This window comes from Macaca nemestrina, chromosome 13, assembly GCF_043159975.1.
Source record: "Macaca nemestrina isolate mMacNem1 chromosome 13, mMacNem.hap1, whole genome shotgun sequence".
Lineage (NCBI taxonomy): Eukaryota > Metazoa > Chordata > Mammalia > Primates > Cercopithecidae > Macaca > Macaca nemestrina.
This window is the reverse complement of record NC_092137.1, coordinates 48,528,051-48,548,039: the sequence shown is the minus strand read 5'-3', so window position 1 is coordinate 48,548,039 and position 19,989 is coordinate 48,528,051. Positions and strand designations below refer to the sequence as shown.

The 19,989-nt window shown below is 38.5% G+C and overlaps 1 protein-coding gene across 8 annotated transcripts in view; it reads right to left on the bottom strand.

The window, feature by feature from the left end:
• The window catches only part of LOC105464996 (forkhead box N2), a 65,260-nt gene extending 47,835 nt beyond the window's left edge, over positions 1-17,425 (bottom strand). For 2 of the 8 annotated variants that reach the window (XM_024787752.2, XM_071076668.1), the window contains exons 1-2: positions 16,582-17,043; positions 3,446-3,586 (exon numbers count right to left, since the gene is read on the bottom strand). The gene's annotated coding sequence lies outside the window, so the exon portion shown is untranslated. Of the gene's footprint in view, positions 1-3,445; positions 3,587-15,668; positions 17,045-17,221 lie in introns of those variants that run through there. The other 6 variants (XM_071076669.1, XM_011713167.3, XM_071076667.1 and 3 more) reach the window with 5 other exon arrangements.
• Positions 17,426-19,989: the final 2,564 nt, after the last annotated feature.

Below are 19,989 nucleotides of genomic sequence, written 5' to 3'. Positions count from 1 at the left end.
CATGAGTTTTCACTATTAATGCCATTCTCAATAATAAAAAGAAAAGACACAGCAACAAATGTAATGGCATCATCAAAACTGGACAAGAATATAAATATCTCCTAGTTACATTCATTTGTATCCAACTAATTTAGAATGTACTATTCTGTTTCAGAATTCTTAAGTTAAAATACACAAAATAATAATTTTCTATCCATTTTTGAGATAATACTTTTAACAAATGAGGCAGATCTAAGAAAAATATATAAATAACATGGTTAATTCCAGCCTAGCAACTACAGTACATTAAAAATACAGGTATACGAATATAAAATTTATTTAATGACCAAAAAAAATCCAGCTCAGTTAAGAAATTCTCATGAACATAAAGGTTCTGGGTTTTCTTCTGGTTCTGTCACCCAGGCTGGAGTGCGGTGGCATGATCATAGCTCACTGCAACCTCAAGCTCTTGGGCTCAAGTGATCCTCCCACCTCAGCTCCCTGAGTAGCTGGGACAATAGGCGTGTGTCACCACACTCAGCTAATATTCTTATTTCTGTAGAGGCAGGGTCTCCCTATGTTGCTCAGGCTGGTCTCAAACTCCTGTGCTCAAGGATCCTCCTGCCTTGGCTCCTCCCTAATTGTAAGGATTACAGGTGTGAAACACTGTGCCTGGCCAACATAAATGATTTTTAGTGTACTCTTTAATAACTTACATAGGTCCACAGCAAATAAAGCATAGCTGCAATTAACTCGGTTCGATTAATTATGGGTTCAATACCTTTAAAAAGTGCTTTTAAAGGTTTATTATTGAATCTCTTCATGCCACATTTTCAATTTTATTTAAGTTTCTATCTTACGTATACTATAGTTCTTAGGGTCCTAAATCTATGTTGTTTCTAAATAATTGTTTAATTTTTTAAAATGTATATTTCATCCATTATATTGTCTAACAATTCTTACTGGGAAATAAAATATAGCACTGAGAAAAGACTCAGATCAAAACAAAATACGATAGTCAATTCTTGATAGCCCAAAGCAAACTTAGGCAAATTTAGTGTTTCCTTGTACCCTTGGGCCAGTCACTGAATATCTTTCCTTATTACCTCTTTGGGTAATGAAGAACATCAGTTGTGCTGTTTCTAATAAGCTTTACTACATGGAGTGAAAAAGAACCATGCCATCTGTTATTTCTACTAGAACTGGAAAGAAGTTGAAACCAACACTTGAATAAACTGTACCAAGAGGCCTGAGGAAGACTGTAGTCAGTCCCAGGCTTTAAGCAAGAAATAATTAACCTCAAACTATATGGCTGTATCTAGCCTACAGACAAAATTGTTTCTCACCATTTTGACCCTACTACTCCAGCTTCTTACTTAAAATCAGTCCCATTAAATACTTAAACATGTGAATCCTGAAGCATATAAAAATAGGATTTTTTGGTTACACTTAATTTAAAAGTTTACAATCTCTAATTCTTTTTAGGTGGTCTTAAGATATTTGGAAACTTTAACTGCATGTCATCAGCATATAAATCAATTTCACAAATGTCAAAAGAGCAACCAGAAAGCAGGCATCATCTCAGATTTGTGGCTTTCTTATCCAATCACTCTCAAGTAACCAATATTAAAAAAACAAATTGACTTAGGCTAAGATAACCCTACTAAAGGGAAAGAGATAGTCATTCACTGAATTCAGATCACTAAACAATGTTTTTCACAGAAAAAGAAATGTCTACTACAGAGCTATGGCAAAGCCCAGAAATCCAAATGTTTGTCAATTTTATGGAAACTGCCTAGCAATTAGTTCAATTCTTCACTGCAATTTATTTAAGCTTTGCCACTAAGATTTAATATATAATCAAATAAATTTCCATTCAATTTTCCTCTCCTTTCCTCACCTCCAATATTCTTAGGAATGAACCATATTTATTAATTATAACAAGGTACCATTTCTCAAGCCTGGAAGCCACAGCATTGTATTTCCCAGATTTATTCAAAAGTATAATCAGATTACAATAAACTTGACATAATATATTTTAGCAGTTTATAGATACTAATATTTTCTAAATCTGAAGATTTCCTCATTTTTAAAAAGGAAAACAATTTTTTATTTTTTTTCCTTGTAATTAAGGTTGGTTCTCACTCAAAAAAGGAAAACAATTTTCTTCCTGTTAATTTGTCGAGTCAGTAGCAAAAATAAAGTCTAGCATTTACTGAACGCACATTATCTGCAATGCACTGTGTAATAAACTTAACAGCCACTACAGCTTTAAAGATATTCCATAATCTCAGAATATCTAAAAACATTGGTAAACCTCATGTAAGAAAAAAAAAAGGCATATAAAAGGAAGGAACTCACAACCTTTCCTACTGATTTAACAATACATTTTTGTTTTGATTAAGATTCTCCATTATAAATAATGTCTATCCCCATAAAATCCAATACTGAGATTACAGGGTAAAATCAAATCCCAAATGTACTGCAAAAAGATGTATATTTGATTATAATGCTACATGATGTCATGCATCCAGGAGAACTGAAGCATTATGGTCTCTTAGGGATAAAACTGCCTCTTGGTCATAGATTTAGGTGACACAGCATGTGATCCATTGTCTCTAAACAAAAAATGTGTGCAGCTGCATTTTCTAGTCAAGGGGGATGGGAGTGCAGAATACAAAAGGGTCAAAGATCTGTCTCGTGGAGAAATTGCTTCTCAAATGAGAGTAAAAAATGAAATAAAAGTGAGTGGGGGGAAACCTTTCTCCAACTCATACTAAAAGCAGATACCCTTAAAACTAAAACAAAATAAAAAAAAATATGTGTGGCAAACTTCCACTGAATTCACTTTTCTCCTATACTAACTTGCCCAGATTCAATTTGTAAACCATGTGTTTAGATGCCACTTCTATTTAAATATTAATAATTTTCTGTCAATTGTACATAGTATATAGACTTTCTCTACACAATGTTGCAGTATTTGTCTCAAAAAGAAAAGTGTAGTCATTCGTCCCTTTCTTGGGGAAGTTAAAATGAACCAATAACCTACAAACCTGATATTTTCTGCATAAAGACCAAATACATTAAAATGAGTCCCTAGCACATAATCCTCCTCCCTTTCACAGAAACACCGATTTCAAAAAGCAGTACCACAAAAGATCTAAATTGAGTGAAAACTGTTTTAAGAAAAATGGTTATTTTTAATAAATGTTAAAAAAATTGGTGACTAAATAATTCATAAACTTCTATTATCTCAAACATAGCACTTACATACCCTACACGTTACTAAATATGACAAAAAAGAACCACTACTAGCTCTTAGAGTAAATCTGACTTAGAAAACCCATCTACTTAAACTTCAGGATTGCTATCAATGCCACATCTAAACACAACTAAGTTAAAAGCAGAAAAAAAATGACAGCACAGAAATCAAAGAACAAAAATATAAGGATAAAAATATACTTACCATCTAGAATCAGAAGTAATATCACCTGTACTATAAGTCATACAGTGACCAATTATTAGCCAACCAGCACTTTGGTTTTTTGACAGACTTGTACAGTCAGCCCTCTCCATCAGTGGGTTCTGTATCCATGGATTCAACCAACTGCACATCAGAAATATTTGGGGGGAAAAAAAGGTTGGTTGTATCTGTAACGAACAGATATAGACTTTTTTTTCTTGTCATTATTCCCTAAACAATACAGTATAACAACTATTTATGTAGGATTTACATTGTATTAGGTATTATAAGTAATCCAGAGACTTAAAGTACAGTATATGGAAGGAAGTGGGTAGGTTATATGCAAATACTACACCAAGTAATACAAGAAACTTGAGCATCTGTGGATTTTGCTATCTTCAGGAGGTCCCAGAATCAATCCCCCATGATATCAAGGGATGACTATATTGACTTGAAAAACAACACTGAAAGGAACAAAGTTATAGAAACCTAACAAGTCAACAGATCTAATGTCCTAAAGGACAAATTTGATTGGCATTTGAATACAAACAAGCAGTCTTGTCATCAAAATTTGTTTATGTATAATATTTCAATGCCTTGAATATATGTCATAGTCATGCAGTAAATCATCTATAGCCAATTGAATTGCTCCACTGAAAAGAAGCATCTTTTAAAAGTATATTCGTGATCAGAAATAAATCTAATAAATGCAGACAATATCTTACTAACAGCCCTAATGTCAAATTTGGAAAGCAAGAGTAAAACTTAGGACTCTATACTGATTGGTTTAATATATTGATTTTATATGTAATTCTAAAAGCAAAAATATAATTAACACAAAATTAAGTTGATTTTAAATAGGGTTACATTAACCTCATACGTACCCTGACTTAAAAATATATTTATGCTAAAAAATTATTAAAGATATTCATGTTATTAAAGACTATCTCCAGCTGGGCACGGTGGCTCACACCTGTAATACCAGCACAGCACTTCGGGAGGCCAAGGCAGGTGGATCACCTGAGGTGGGGAGTTTGAGACCAGCCTGACCAACATGAGAAACCACGTCTCTACTAAAAATACAAAATTAGGTGTGGTGGCGCATGCCTGTAATCCCAGCTACTTGGGAGGCTGAGGCAGGAGAATTGCTTGAATCCAGCAGGCAGAGTTTGCGGTGAGCCAAGATCGCGCCATTGCACTCTAGCCTGGGCAACAAGAGTGAAACTCCGTCTCAAAAAAAAAAAAAAAAGACTATATCTAGATCATTTTAGAAAGTAATACTTTCTAAAATAAATGTTTCTAAATAAACTTACATGGAATATAACCTAAATTCTAAAAAGCCATTATCAACTGCAGCTACATATAGCTAAGTAGTCTAGTGGTCACTACTAGCAGACATGGTTAGCAAGTGAGTGGATGTTAGTTCTATTTGCTACTATAAATACTGGAAAAGAAAATGACTATTTTTTTTTTCTTTTTGGAGACAGATTAATGTTTGCAGTATTTTGTTTTGCTTTTTTTTTTTTTTTTTTAAAAACCTGTTGAGTTTGAGATGTTTGTGAGATATCCAAGTAGGACAGGCATTTGGGATATACACGATCTAAAGTTCAGGAAAGAGGTCTGGTCTGGAGATAACTTTTGGAGTCATTAAATCTGAAGTATCTCTCAAATCTGTCCACTTTTCTCCATTTTCACTGTCACAACTATACCCTAGGTCAACATTATCTTTCATCCAGACCACTGCAAAGGTAGTATAGGTTGAATACTCACTCCTTATCAGAAATTCTTGAGACCAGAATGCTTTGGATTTGGGATTTTTGGGGACTTTGGAATATTTATTTGTATATATATGATGAGATACTTTACGGATGAGACCTAAGTCCAAACATAATATTCATTTGTTTCATATATATCTTATGCAAACAGCCTGAAGGTAATTTTATTTTTCCCTTAGAGATGCTGAATAAACCATGTGTTGGTTTGAATAAACCATGCACCTGCATTTTGACTACAAACCATCACATTAGGTCAGGGATGGAATCTTCCACTTGTGGCATCATGTTGGCACTCAAAAAACTTCAGATTTTGGAGCATTTCAGATTTTGGGTTTTTGCTTTAGTGATGCTCAACCAGTATACAAGAATGGAAACCCCTATGGTGTGTTCTGCACAACCACACACAGTAGCTCCTACAGTATCTTCCTAAATTAAGTCTCCCTACACTTATGCCAGACTCTCTCTTAATTTGTTATCTGTAATATAGCTAATGTAATACTGCAGAATGCAAATCTAGCAATGTCCCTTTCCTGCTTAATCCATCATGGGGACCCTTAGGTCAAAATCCTTAACCTTGTATACAAGACCCTGCGTATTTTAGCCATGCTCTAACCTTTCAGGACACATTTTTTGCCACCCTTTTCCTTGTTCTTTTCATTTCATATATCTGAATAGACCATGCTTTCTCCTCTCTCAGAGCCTATACACATCCTACTCCTGCCTGGAACACTCTTCATTCCACCTAACCCTGGCTAACTGCTATTTATTACTCGCACCTCAGCTTGGAAATCTTGGGAGAAGAAGGCCGGGCACGGTGGCTCATGTCTGTAATCCCAGCAATCTGGGAAGCCAAGGCAGGCAGATCATTTGAGGCCAGAAGTTTGAGACTGGCCTGGCCAATATGGCAAAAACCCCATCTATACTAAAAATACAAATATTAGCTGGGCATGGTGGTGTGTGCCTCTAATCCCAGCTAGTTGGGAGGCTGAGGCATGAGAATCATCTGAACCTGGGAGACACAGGTTGCAGTGAGCCAAAATCGCGCCACTGCACTCCAGCATGGGTGACAGAGGAAGACTCCGTCTCAAAAAAAAAGAAATCTTGGGGGAAGAATTCTCTAAAATCCCAGAGTATGGAGGAGCCCCAGTTCTACTCTCCCACAGTGCTCTTTTTGATAACAATTGCCACACCTGAGATGGTTTAATACATATCTTTCTTGACTAACTGAAAGCTTGATAAGGGCAGAGCTAGTTGTCTGTTTTGTTTATTGCTCAAATATTTGTTGTCTGGCAAATCTTGGCTCTAGTTCTGCTAGTACGTAATTTTGTCATCTGTAAAATGAGATGTTAGACTTTATAATAATAATATAAATTCTAATCAAAACTGAAATTCAAATATTACTAGATTTCCTATAGATACATACACGTGAGATCTACATTTCCCCTCTGTATCTATTCCACATACACTCACGTTATATTCCATACATATTTACAGATGTATGTGTACATTACAAATACACACACACAGAGAATGAAAGAGCTAGCACTTTCATAAATTAAAAAAAACTCATTGAATGCTTATTGGTAACAGGTATTGTTGTAAATACTTTACTAGTATTAACTCTTTTAATCTTACTCATAACAACCCTATCAAGTAGTTGCCATTATTAGTGTCTATTTTATATGCAGAAACACATACAGAGAAAGGTTAAACAGTGTGCTCCAAACTGGAAGTACGGCTCTAGAGTTCACACTATTCACTACTACACTAGCCTGACATCCTGCCTAGATTGCTTTATAAGTACCAAAGACCAAAAACAAACAAACAAGCAAAAATCAATATATGATTCAGTATCTACATCCTCAAGCTAATGCTTCTGTATTAGAAGTCAGTCCAAACTATACTAATCCTGTTCAAATACATTTCTCTACATGCTTGCTTTTCATATTCTAACAACTGGATTGTCTACCTTCCCTATCATCATTCAGTCAAACCCTAATATTTAAGGCCTAGTAACAACTCCTCCACATAATTCCCACCCCCAGCTTTTTTCTGTTAAGAGTCTTTAAATCTCTCCGTGTTCCAACTGCATTTACATTTCTTCTTTTTACTGTAATTATTTATGTTAAGAGAGCAAAAGAAACAATAGACATGAGATCACTTCATAAACACTAAAGTTATTTTATAAGATACTTAATACACACCAAGTCAAAAGTATTGTTAACCAAAGAAAGAAAATAGAAAACAATGGACTCAATATCCCTAAACAGAGTACTTCAAAAGCAAGCACAACCTGGCTCTAACTTGCTGCCAATTTGAATAGAAAGGGAAAATTATACCCAAACCATACCACATCATTAAGTTTTGTTTTAACTAATCAAAGAAGCCATTTTAATCAAACTACATGAAACAAAAAAAAAATTGAAGGATGAAATATGATATTCATTCAAATATTTACTGATCCAGGCACTTTGGGAGGCCAAGGCAGGCAAATCGCTTGAGGTCAGGAGTTCAAGACCTGGCCAAAATGGCAAAACCCGTCTCTACTAAAAATACAAAAATTAGCCGGGCAAGGTGGTGGGTGCCTGTAATCCCAGCTACTTGGGAGGCTGAGGCAGGAGACTCGCTTGAACCCAGGAGGAGGAGGTTGCAGTAAGCAAGACCGTGCCACTGTACTCCAGCCTGGCTGACAGAGTGAAACTCTGTCGCAAAAATAAATAAATAAATAAAAAATTACTGAGCAATTTATCATTCACATACAGAATACTATACATTATACTATGTTTTCCGTTCTATTTTGTGATCTTTTCACTTTCTAAATTTCAGGTCTCTACTTAAGAGATAGTTGATGATATCTGACAATAGTATAGCAAAAGAAAACTTTTAAAATATGATTTTAATTCCATCTGAACAGTATTTCAAAGCAGTAATTGAAGGAAGTCAACAGTAAATTAATTTGTATAAAAAGCACTACTAAATTTGATAGCCATATGCAAAAGAATGAAACTGGACCCATCTCTCACCACACAGAAAAATTAGCTATAGAAAAGACTTAAATGTAAGACCTCAAACTATACTATAAAAATCCTAGAAGCAAACCTAGGAAAAACTCTTCTGAACATTGGCCTAAACAAAGAATTTATGACTAAGAACTCAAAAGCAACTGCAACAAAACCAAAAACAGACAAATGAGACTTAATCTGCTAAAAAGCTTCTGCACAGCAAAAGAAATAATCAATAAAGAGACAACCCACAGAATGGGAGAAAATATTAGCAAACTATACATGTGACAAAGGACTAATATCCAGAACTTACAAGACACTCAACAAGAAAAACACAACTTTATCAAAAAGCGGGCAAAGGGCATGATCAGTTACTTTTCAAGACATAAAGCAGTCAACAAACATGAAAAACATGCTCAACATCACTAATCATCAGAGAAATGCAAATTAAAACTACTATGAGATACCATCTTCCACCAGTCAGAAAAGCTATTTATCAAAAAGACAAAAAATAACAAAGCTGGCAAGGATGTGGAGAAAGGGGGAATGAGCATATACTGTTGGGAATGTGAAGTAATACAGCCATTACAAAAAACCGTATAGAGGTTCCTCAAAAACTAAAATCAGAACTACCATGATGTTTCCGGTAACAGAGAATTCTAATTACCTTAATTTGATCATTATATGTTGTACCAAAATATCACATGTACCCTGAAAAATATATCAATTATAAAAAAGAAAAAAACAGAATATTTTTAAAATATTGATATACCAATAATAAACCTCCATTATGACTAAAGTCCACCTCATCCAATCCCTACACTTTGGGGAAAGTAAGTTCCTACTCTGTGTTCTCATAATACCCTTTAATGTATGTTTAGAAGAATATGTCTCATAATGCAATTATTTACTTACATGCATCTTATTCCTAGCACAGTATAAATGAAAGCATTCATACTTTCAAGAGATTGAATCCCAAAGTTACAACTAAAAAAAAACAGAGAATAAAATAACATCTCTATAAACAATAAAAGCAAGTCTGAAAGAGATACTCATAGAAGAGATAAAAATGAACTCCTATTTCAAAGCAAACTTAAAAAAAATTATATGAGAAATACATATATCAGATATACATAGTATTATATATATATCAAATATATCAGAATTAGAAAAGCTCAGAAGAAATGAGGTGCTCAAGAAAGAATTTAAAATAAAAGAGAAAAAATCATTTCAGAAACGAAGACTTAAAGGATTACGAGAAAAAATGTATTGGATAAAATCTTAGAGAAACAGAAGGTGTAAAGAAAGAAAGCTTAATAAAAAATAAAAAAAGGAGGGGGGAGTGCAAGAATCTGCATGAGTGTGAACATGAGCAAGAAAGCAGGCTTAACTATAGCATCTAGGGATACATACTTGAATAATAAAACCAAAAACGTAATTCATTTTCAGAAAAACCAGGACAGTGGTTACCTTTTAAAGGACAGGGTTACACAGGTGCTAGCCTTATAATTCACTAAGTTACACATTTGTTTAGTGTGGTTTTCTGCATTTGTTTCACTTTATAATTACAAAAAAAAAAAAAGAATTTAGGAAAATAAACTGCTGCTGACATTAATTTAAAACTACCTCTAGTCCAGGCACAGCAGCTCACACCTGTAATACAGGCACTTTGGGAGACCGAGGTAGGCAGATCACCTGAGGTCAGGAGTTCGAGACCAGCCTGGCCAACATGGTGAAACCCATCTCTACTAAAAATATGAAAAAATTAGCCAGGCGTGGTAGCTCATTCCTGTAGTCCCAGCTACTCCCAAGGCTGAGGCAGAATTGCTTGAACCCCAGAGGCGGAGATTGCAGTGAGCCGAGATCACGCCACTGCACTCCAGGATGGGCAACAAAGCAAGACTCCGTCTCAAAATAAAAAAGGAACTTACTTGCTATTATAATTATGTATAATTATTTGCTTACAGTTCTATCTCAGCCACTAGACCTGTAGTTCTCAAACTTTCAATGTTATCCCACAATAAGAAATGTATTTTTTTCATGGAGACCCACAATATACATACATATATAACTAAAACAAAAATTTCATGAAATAATACTTTTACCCTTACCATATATAATGTACTAAAATTTATTTAGATTGTTTTTTAATAAAAGCTGGTCACAATTTCATGAAACAATACTTCTACCCTTACCACATAAAATGTATCAAAATTTTTTTAGATTGTTTTTTAAGAAAAGCTGGTCACAATTTTCCACCCCAATTCAGTCACCCATTTAAGAAATACTACACTAGAGTCTAAATCCTTGTTGGCAGAACTCAATACATTCATTTGTATGCTCTAGTACAGACCATAACATGTAGTGGACATTTAAATGTTTAAATGAATGAATAAATATAGTAGATGCTGTACTAGAGAACTGAAACGGTATCTTCATTGCTTTGGGGCAAGTTAAAAAAAAAAAAAAGAGAAACGTGAAACAGAAAGGCTCTCAAGTCAAATTGACGGACCAGCCACCAACATACTTACGCAATCTCTGACAAATGACCTAACCTCCTTGAGTCCCAGGGAATAATACCACTTACTTAACTTGCTAAAACAATAAAGTACCAACATTCCTGCCACAGAGTAAGCATTCTATAAATATTAGTTTCTCTCCCTACCTTGAATTCTTCCCTACTCCTTCTTAGGAACAGATCAAGATGTAAGCATCTCATCCTAACAAATACTCATTTTTTTAAAGACTTCAGATTGTAATACAAAGATTAATGATTTTTTTCAAGTCTGAGAGATTTGGGTAAATACCCAGTATTGCATTTACACAATTTCTCATTATCTGTTTATGAGAATATGACACTCCTTACAGCATTATTGATAATTAAATTATGGCCAGGTGTAGTGGTTCATACTTGTAATTCCAGCACTTTGGGAGGTTGAGGTGGGCAGATCACTTGAGGTCAGGAGTTCAAGACCAGCCTGGCCAACATGGTAAAACCTCATCTCTACTAAATACAAAAATTAGCCAGGCACGGTGGTGTATGCCTGTAGTCCCAGCTACTCGGGAGGTTGAGGCTGGAGAATTGCTTGAACCCGGGAGGCGTTCAAGCCGAGATGGAGCCACTCACTGCACTCCAACATGGGCAACAGAGCACAACTCCATCTCAAAAAAAAATTAAATTATATACTCATGTGTCTAGTATAACCATGCCAGTACACAGCAGACACAATAAAGACTGCAGTTGTTGCTATGATTATTAATAATCATTGTTCAATCAGCATAGAAAGAGGTAGTATTTAAACTGAATTTTTAAGGATGGAAGGGTTGGACAAAGGCATGGTGCAGTTAAAAGGATCAGTAAAATCTTAATTATAAGAAATCTCTTCTCTTTTTTTTCCTATTTCCTCTTGTAAGGAAAAGAAAAAAACTACAAGGATGTAAATGTGTCAATTTCCACAATTCTCTATCTCCAAAGTTATATACAAAACTCAGAATAACCACACTAACCCAGTATCAATGCAAAATTTGAATGTAAATATTGGCCCGATGAGGTGGCTCATGCTTAAAATCCCAGCGCTTTGGGAGGCTGAGGTAGGAGGATCCCTTGAACCCAGGAGTTTGAGAAGAGCCTGGGCAACATAGTCAGACCTCCCCTCTACAAAAAAAAAAAAAAAAGAAAAATTAAAAAATTAGCCAGGGGTGGTGGAGCATCCCTGTGGTCCCAGCTACTTGGTAGGTGAGGCAGGAGGTAACTTGAGCCTAAGAGGTGGAAGTTGCAGTGCACTGTGATTGTACCACTGCACTCCATCAGGGTTGGGGAGTGTGACCCTGCCTCAAAAAAAAAAAAAAGATTTTAAATATATAAAAATTCTGTTCAATGGGCTATACAATTTAAAGTGTATTAATGACATATTTTAGAAAGAATTTCAATTAAGAGTTCAACGTAAGAGTGTTTTGTAGTTAACCCAGTTTACCAGAAAAATATTAACTGGAATCTTTACTTAATAAGTCTTTAATAAAATTTTATTCTCCAATAAAATTGGTATTATTTGGTTAAAAACATTCCCAAAAACATTTCTAATGTTAGGATGGCAGCACTGTTCTACTCTTCTATTAAATATACAGTAAATTCCCTCCAAAAATGTTTATTATCACTTTGAAAACTTTGGTTAATGTTTTTTATTTCCTCAGCCTCATTTTCTTTTTCCATAAATAAATAAGCATGGCTTCTCATAGAGAGACCAGGGTCCCTGTTGTTTTCCCCATGTGTTTTCTCCAACACACCTTTCAAAAAACTTCTCATAAAAAAAAAAAAAGCTTTTGAGTAGCAGAAGCACCAATACCTGTAAAAATACTAGCAAGGCGGCAAGAATTTTCTTCTAACACCTGTAGACATTTTTAAGATAGGAAGATAGTTAATAGTAATTAAACTATCCCAGTCATTTAACAGTAATATATCTACTTGGGAAGAATCAAAGTAATTTTCCATTATCTGTGCTGGGAGCAAAGAGATGTCTATTTTTATGGTACGTCTATTTAACCTTTATGCTAATAGCATATATTCTAAATGTTTACTCAAGAGCTTTTATTATTTAGCCTTTTAGGGCTTTAGTAATTTTATGTTTATAAACTGTCAACGAAATCAGGACCTAGTAGACATATCCTATGTGATATTTAAATCAGGCAGGCTCCAGAAGAAGAGAAATGTCTCTCTTGCTCACCACTGTATTCTTAGCAACTACATACAATAGATACTAAATAAATATCTGTCCAACTTTAAATATTCGTTTATAGAAAGGAAAATTAGGTTGAGGGAAATTAAAAAATACATGAATCAAAATTAGGTTAAGGCTTTTGAGTATGGCACGTACTTAGCGACTTGCTTCCAAAAGAGTAGATTGGAAGGAGGCAGGAAAGTGGGCGAAACTCCACAAAGACCTCAACCATGTGATCAAGGTAATTATCATCAGTTTTATCATGTTGTTAGTTTGTATCATTGATATGATGTGATGAGGTTGGCACTTCATCTCTGTTATCTTCCTCCCTAAAACTCATAATCCCAGTCTAATCATCAGAAAAATACCAGATAAATCTCAATTGAGGGATATTCTATAAAATGTCTGACAAGTACTTCTTAAAACTGTCATAGTCATCAAAACAAAGAAAAGTCACAGAAAGTGAAATTCTGGAACAACAAAAAAAGACATTAGGGAAAAATTAGTGAAATTGGAATAAAGTATGTAGTCTAGTTAATACTACTGTAACAATTTTGTTTCCTTAATTGTGACAAATGTACCATTGCAATGTAGGAAATTGAACAGGAGAAACTGGGTGAGGTATACTCTGTCTACTAGCTTGCAACTTTTCTGTAACTATAAAACTATTCTAAAATAAAAAGTTTATTTAAATAGAAAAGTTAGGGTAAGGGAAATAAAGTATATATGAATCAAAATCCCTTAGAAGCAAATAAAAATAAACGTTCTTTTGATTCCTTTATCTTTAGTGAAAGGATAGGGATAGCATTCTCATTTATGAAATAAAATTACTAATAAAACGATACCATAAGCCAGGCGTGGTGGCTCCCGCCTATAATTCCAACACTTTGGGAGGCTGAGGCAGGGGGACACCTGAGATCAGGAGTTGGAGACCAGCCTGGCCAACATGATGAAACTCGGTATCTACTAAAAATACAAAAATCAGCCAGGCGTGGGCGCCTGTAATCCCAGCTACTCTGGAGGCTGAGACAGGAGAATCACTTGAATCCGGGAGGTGGAGGCTGCAGTGAGCCGAGATCGCGCCACTGCACTCCAGCAATACTATATGCATTGCACGTATCTGTAGTATGAATTTTGAAGTCACATATGACCAAAGCAAAAGCTCCTTTAAATGTTAGTTTTCCAAAGCATCAATCTTTGTTCTCAACCCTTCAAAAATTCTTTTTTTGTGTGAGACGGAGTCTCGCTCCGTTGCCCACACTGGAGTGCAGTAGCATGATCTCAGCTCACTGAAACCTCCACCTCCTAGGTTCAAGCGATTCTCCTGCCTCAGCTTCCCGAGTAGCTGGGACTACAGGCATGCCCCATGAGGCCCAGCTAATTTTTGCATTTTTGGTAGAGACAGGGTTTTGCCATGTTGGCCAGGCTGGTCTCAAACTCCTAACCTCAGGTGATCCTCCTATCTCAGCCTCCCAAAGTGCTGGGATTACAGGCACGAGTTAAGCAATCCTTTTTTCAAGAGATGAGAGCCTGGCTACATTGTCCAGGCTGGAATTGAACTCCTGATCTCAGGAGATCCTCCTGCCTTAGTCTTTAAGTATTTTATGACCTCATTTACTTTTCTTTCTCAACTAAAAATTGCTCTTAGTGGTTAGCACATATACTTATTTCTCAATTGTATTGTCTTTTCTGCCCTGAGGCCTAGATACCACTTCAATATCTTTATCTATTTTCTCTGATTGAGCACCATCGTTATGGGGTAATTAAAATTCCAATAAAATGATGTTGCTATAACTTCTCTATACAGTTCTTCTTGCGCAGATTTTAAATGGTTCCTGTGGTTTAACATTCTTCAAGTAAAACTGATTCAAATAAAAACATACATTACAGAAATAATTCAAATCTATCAAAGCATTCACAAAATGAAACGATGCATTAGTAAACAAGGACTGTCCTTAAATTCAAAAATTTTCCAAACTCTCCAAAAGTTTATTTTTTATCTCCAACTCTTTGACCTTCTACTTTTATATAGTCTAAAAACTATATTTTATTCTCTTAAAATCAGTTCATGTTAACATTCATATTAACTTCACATTTTTTCAAAAAAAGCCTTAAAAAGTATACATATACACCAATCAAATCACTACTTCATCCCTAAAAAAGTATTTTCACTGGTAATGTTATTTACGTATGTTTGGATCACAATTTTTATGTAAAAAGAAAAAAAAAACCTGAGATATTTCTAAAACTATCAAAAAGAAATCCTCCAGATAATGCAATTATTTCTGATTACATTAGAATCTCTCATTAATGGTTTTGAAATTCAAGTAATATTTTTTCCCAAAGTTGGCAAACTCCATAATGCACTATTCTACTATTCCCCATCACTCTATGATGGTACCTAATAATGCTGAGGTTTTAAAGATGGATCATCAAAACAGCAGAGAATGGCAAAAAAACGTCAGTATACACCTTAGAAGTCCTGCAAGGAAACAGAGGTAAGTCTTAAGATTCGGATGGAACAGGTACAGGCATTAATGGCTCAGCTTCCTCCTCTTCGCCATCTAAGAAAGCACCAAGATAAATGTACAAGCAAAGCGACAGCACAGTTACAAAGCCCCTGGCTACCAGAGAAACCTCAGCCCCTAGTGCCGCCAGTGCACTCTTATTACACTCAGCCGACCACGTGGCTGTCACAATCAGAAAAAAGATATGAGAAACAGCTTCAACTAACCTGGAAATACTTAACCGCCCTCCTCCCCTCACCTCGGAGTTGGGGTGGAAGAAAGTCTGTGTCATTTCTTTGCACGCTAAAACTCTTTTCCCAGTAGGAAGAAAATGAAGTTCAGAGACTGCTGTAAAGAGACTTTAAAGCAGAAATCCAGTGCAAGAACACCGCGAGAGTGTGGCTGCTTCTGGCTCCTCAGCGAAGCAGACACCCCAACTCCCGAGAGCTGCGGTGGGAACAGAGGCATTTTGCAAAGGTGCAAAAGCGGGTGGAGTTAAGCAGGAGTGGAGGATGGAGCACGGAACACATGGACCTGGGCTGCTTTCCCCTAACTACCACCGTCCTGCCGGGTTCCACACAGGCTGCTGCTGCAGTGGGGCAAACTCGGAAGGCTGAAGGGCCTCTCCCACCGCAGACCTCTCACCTTGCCAGGAAAGAGAGGACTGAAAGGCAAAGGTAACCACGGCCCCAAAGGAGGCGGCGATCAGAAAGTGTCCATATTGCAGCACTGAAACATTACCTCCCTCTCAAGACAGCCACCCTCGGAGGCCCCCAAGAGGCGGTGGAGGGGCGAGAGGGTGCTGGGGTCGCCCCCCCTACACACACACCCAGAACCCGCCTCTGCCCACCACAACGCCCGGCCGCCCCGGGCACCTCCCCGGGCACTACTTGGCGGGGCCCACCCAGTCCCAACTGGGGCCGGACGAGGACTCCGAGCCCGGCACGTCTCGCTCCACTTCAAGCCAGAGGAGGGGGCGTTGCAAAGGCTCCGAGGTGCTCCGGGTACTTTCCTAACAGCAGATTCCAGTCCCAAGCCGAGCCCTGAGGGTCCTCGGGACCCCCTCCACCCCTTCCCGGAGAGACGACACCCTTCGCCGCGGTTTCCGCCGCGCGACAGCCCCTCCCGGGAGGTCATTACCTCTCAGGAAAAACTCCTAACTCCTCACAAGCCACACTCCCCTCAGTTCGACATCCCCCGGAGCCCACACACCACCCGATACGCGCGCCGGGGACACCCCCGCGCCGGCGCAAATTCCTCATGGGACAAAAATGTCCGGGCGCGTCACGGGACAGCCGCCTACGCGCCCCACGCCTGGCGCGGGTCGCTCGCGCTGCCTCCGCGCCCGGGAGCTGCGCCGCGGGCTGAGGCGGGGAGCGCCGACCGCGGGCGGCGCCGACCCAGGAAGGCACGGCTCCGCTCGGGACTCACCGTCAGCTCGGCCGACCGGCCGGGAGGCAAGGGACCGGCCAGGGAAGACACAATATGGCAGAGCACCGCAGCTGCTCCCTAAAGCTTCCAGCAGTCGCCTCCGGGAAGACGCGGCCACGAGCAGGCAGCAGCAGCTGCAGTGGCGGCTCCGGCAGCACCACATCCCCCTCCCGCTCGCTTCCTCCCCCTCCCTCCCCTTCCCCTTCCCTCCCCTTCCCCTTCCCCTTCCCCGCTGCCATGGCAACGCGGCGCCAAGGAGATTAGCCCCGCCTCTCCCTCCAGTCCCGCCTCCCGGGACCCCGAGGAAGGGGGCTCGGCCGACCGCTCCTGGTTCCCGCCCACCTCCTACCGAAGGGACGGGTCTGGGATCCGGCTGGCTGCCCGGCACGGCGGCTGGGGTGGGGGTGAAATGCAGGGTCCGGAAGGGCGGGGCTCACACGGAAAGTAGGGCGGAGGCGCTGTAGGCCGGTGTGGGTTTCGGGCTGAGCAGGGTAGGGGAAAGCGGGAAAATGGAAAGGCCTCGCCTGTCCGAGGAAGGACCTATAGGAGTGCGGCGGCGGCGCGGCGCGGCCGCTGAGTGGCCGAGGAGGCGCGGGGCGGGGCTAGGTTACCGCAGGGCAGGACGGCCCTCGCTGACTGTGCCCCGACTGCTTAGACCGGCCTCGACACCCCAAGTTACGTGGGTTTCCGCAAGAGCCTTCCGCTATTGCCCAGGCTTTGAAAGCGCTTTAGGAACGGTAAAGCATTGCTGTGACTTGAAATAGTGTTACTCTTGCTTGACTGAAATGTTCTGTGAAAACAAGTCAGTGTGTTTGCGGTAGGGAAAAAAAGACTTAGGGATCAACCAAAATTTAGTATGCATAGCATTTACAGAAGCTGAGGACTTCACATGCATTGTCATATCCACAATAATAACATAGCCTTGCCACATGAAATACAGGAGTGCCCATTTAAACCTGAATTTCATATAATTGGAGATTTTTTTTTTTTAAATATAAGTACATCCCGTTTGGAATATACTTCCTGTTTGTTTTGGTTTGTGTTACTAAATCTGAGAACCCTATCTAACTCATGGAAAGTTTACAGATACTGAAACTGAGGCTTAGAAGTGGAAACTTTACAGATATGGAAACTGAGACTTAGAAAAATGACCCGTCAAATGTATGAGAAGTGGCAGCACTAAGGCTCTCGTTTGCTGCGAATATGATCCTGATAATTAAATCTCTGAGTTTCTTTATCAATATCTTCAAAAACTAGAGTAGTGATACCTATCTCACAAAGGTGTTAAGTAGACTAAAAGAAAAGGTATACGAAGCCTGGATACTGACTGAGCATGTTCACTGCGTGTGCAGGCTCTGAGTAGAAGGTGAGCTGTGTATGAAACAAGCTACCTGCTGACACTAAAACAAGTCAGGCTGTGGGGCTGACAACTACAGAAGAATTATGGACATCAGAATATATTTTTAAAATGTAAACATTTGATCCCGTCATTCCACAGATGGAACGCTGCTACATTTGTATAATTTGTTTAGTCATCTACCAGTTCCATTTGTCTTTCCTTGCACTGTCCTGAAGGGCCTCACAGCTGCATTCGGAGGCCACAAGGCAAATGTACAGCATCCTTCAATTGGAGCAGGAGTTGCTGTGCCTTCTCCCTTCGAAGCAATCACTGTTGCCCACTCATGTGGACATACTGAAGGAAATTCTTGGAAGGAGGGTGTAGTAGAGAGGGAGCAGGGGAAAGAACGAAGGGAAGATGGAAAGAACCACAAAGGAGCCACAGCTTCCTCACACCTCAGTCTTGTTTTATCTCTGCCAGCCATTGTTGTGGTGGCTACTCACATAATATATCTTAATCTTCTTACAAATTATTTTACTAATATCTTGATATATTGAACTTTAATTATCTTTCTCCTCATTGCTCTTACTCCGTCTATTTATTTATTTATTTATTTTATTTTTTATTTTTTTGAGACAGTCTGTCGCTGTGTCGCGCAGGCTGGAGTGCAGTGGCGCAATCTCGTCTCCCTGCAACCTCCGCCACCCGGGTTCAAGCGATTCTCATGCCTCAGCCTCCGGAGTAGCTGGGATTACAGGCGTGCGCCAACATGCCCAGCTAATTTTTGTAATTTTAGTAGAGATAAGATTTCACTATGTTGGCCAGGCTGGTCTCAAACTCCTGAGGTCAGGTGATCTCCCTGTCTCAGCCTCCCAAAGTGCTGGAATTACAGGCATGAGCCACTGCACCGTGCCATCCATCTATTTTAAAATCAAGTGGCTAAGCTAAGCAGTCCTCTTTAACGGTAGAAGAATCACAGAATTTGAGAGCTGGAAGATACTTCAGAGATGTATCATCCAGGAACTCAATCTATCATGAGAAAACAAATCCAGAAAAGTTATGTAATTTGTCCAAGATCAAATGATGAATCTACTACACCCTCATTCCCTAAATTCCCTCTCCTAATCCTCTTACCGACTGGTTCAACCCAGAAAGTCTGGACATATTTAAATAATCTTTGTGAGTAAGACTGAGGTCTCAGCAAATCTGTTATGCCTTTAGTTTAGAGTCCAGGGATACTTGTATACCTACAGATTGTTTTAGAGGACTTTGAACATCTGCCAAGGAAAAGCCCTGATTAAAGATAATGACGAGTCAGAGTGAATAGCTTTTCCCGGGAGTTTGCAATAGTAAAAAGGCTAGGAAACAAGAAGTGAACTCTAGGAAAAAGATGATCCTGGATTTAAGATCTCTTGTGAAGCTTACTATTCTTCTGTCTCCAAAATATCTCAAAGAAACATATTCAGTGATAAACTTTACTGGAAGACAAATGCATTAGAAAATATATTGTTTAAAATGCCCCCCGTGCTTAGGCTAAAAAGTGACAGAAGCTCAAATATTTGTTTATGTTTTAAATGTATTTATCATTGTATAATGCTACATAAATTTAACAGAAGACTTTCTGATCATGAATTGATGATTCTAAAAAAACCAGTTTGTCAATAGGGAGTCTAGACTTCAAGCCCCTTGAGGTCAAGAACCATGTTTTTCTATAATCTAATTTCTTAGAAGAGTTTCGGGTACAGTGGTGATGTTCAGTAATGTTTGTCAATAAAATA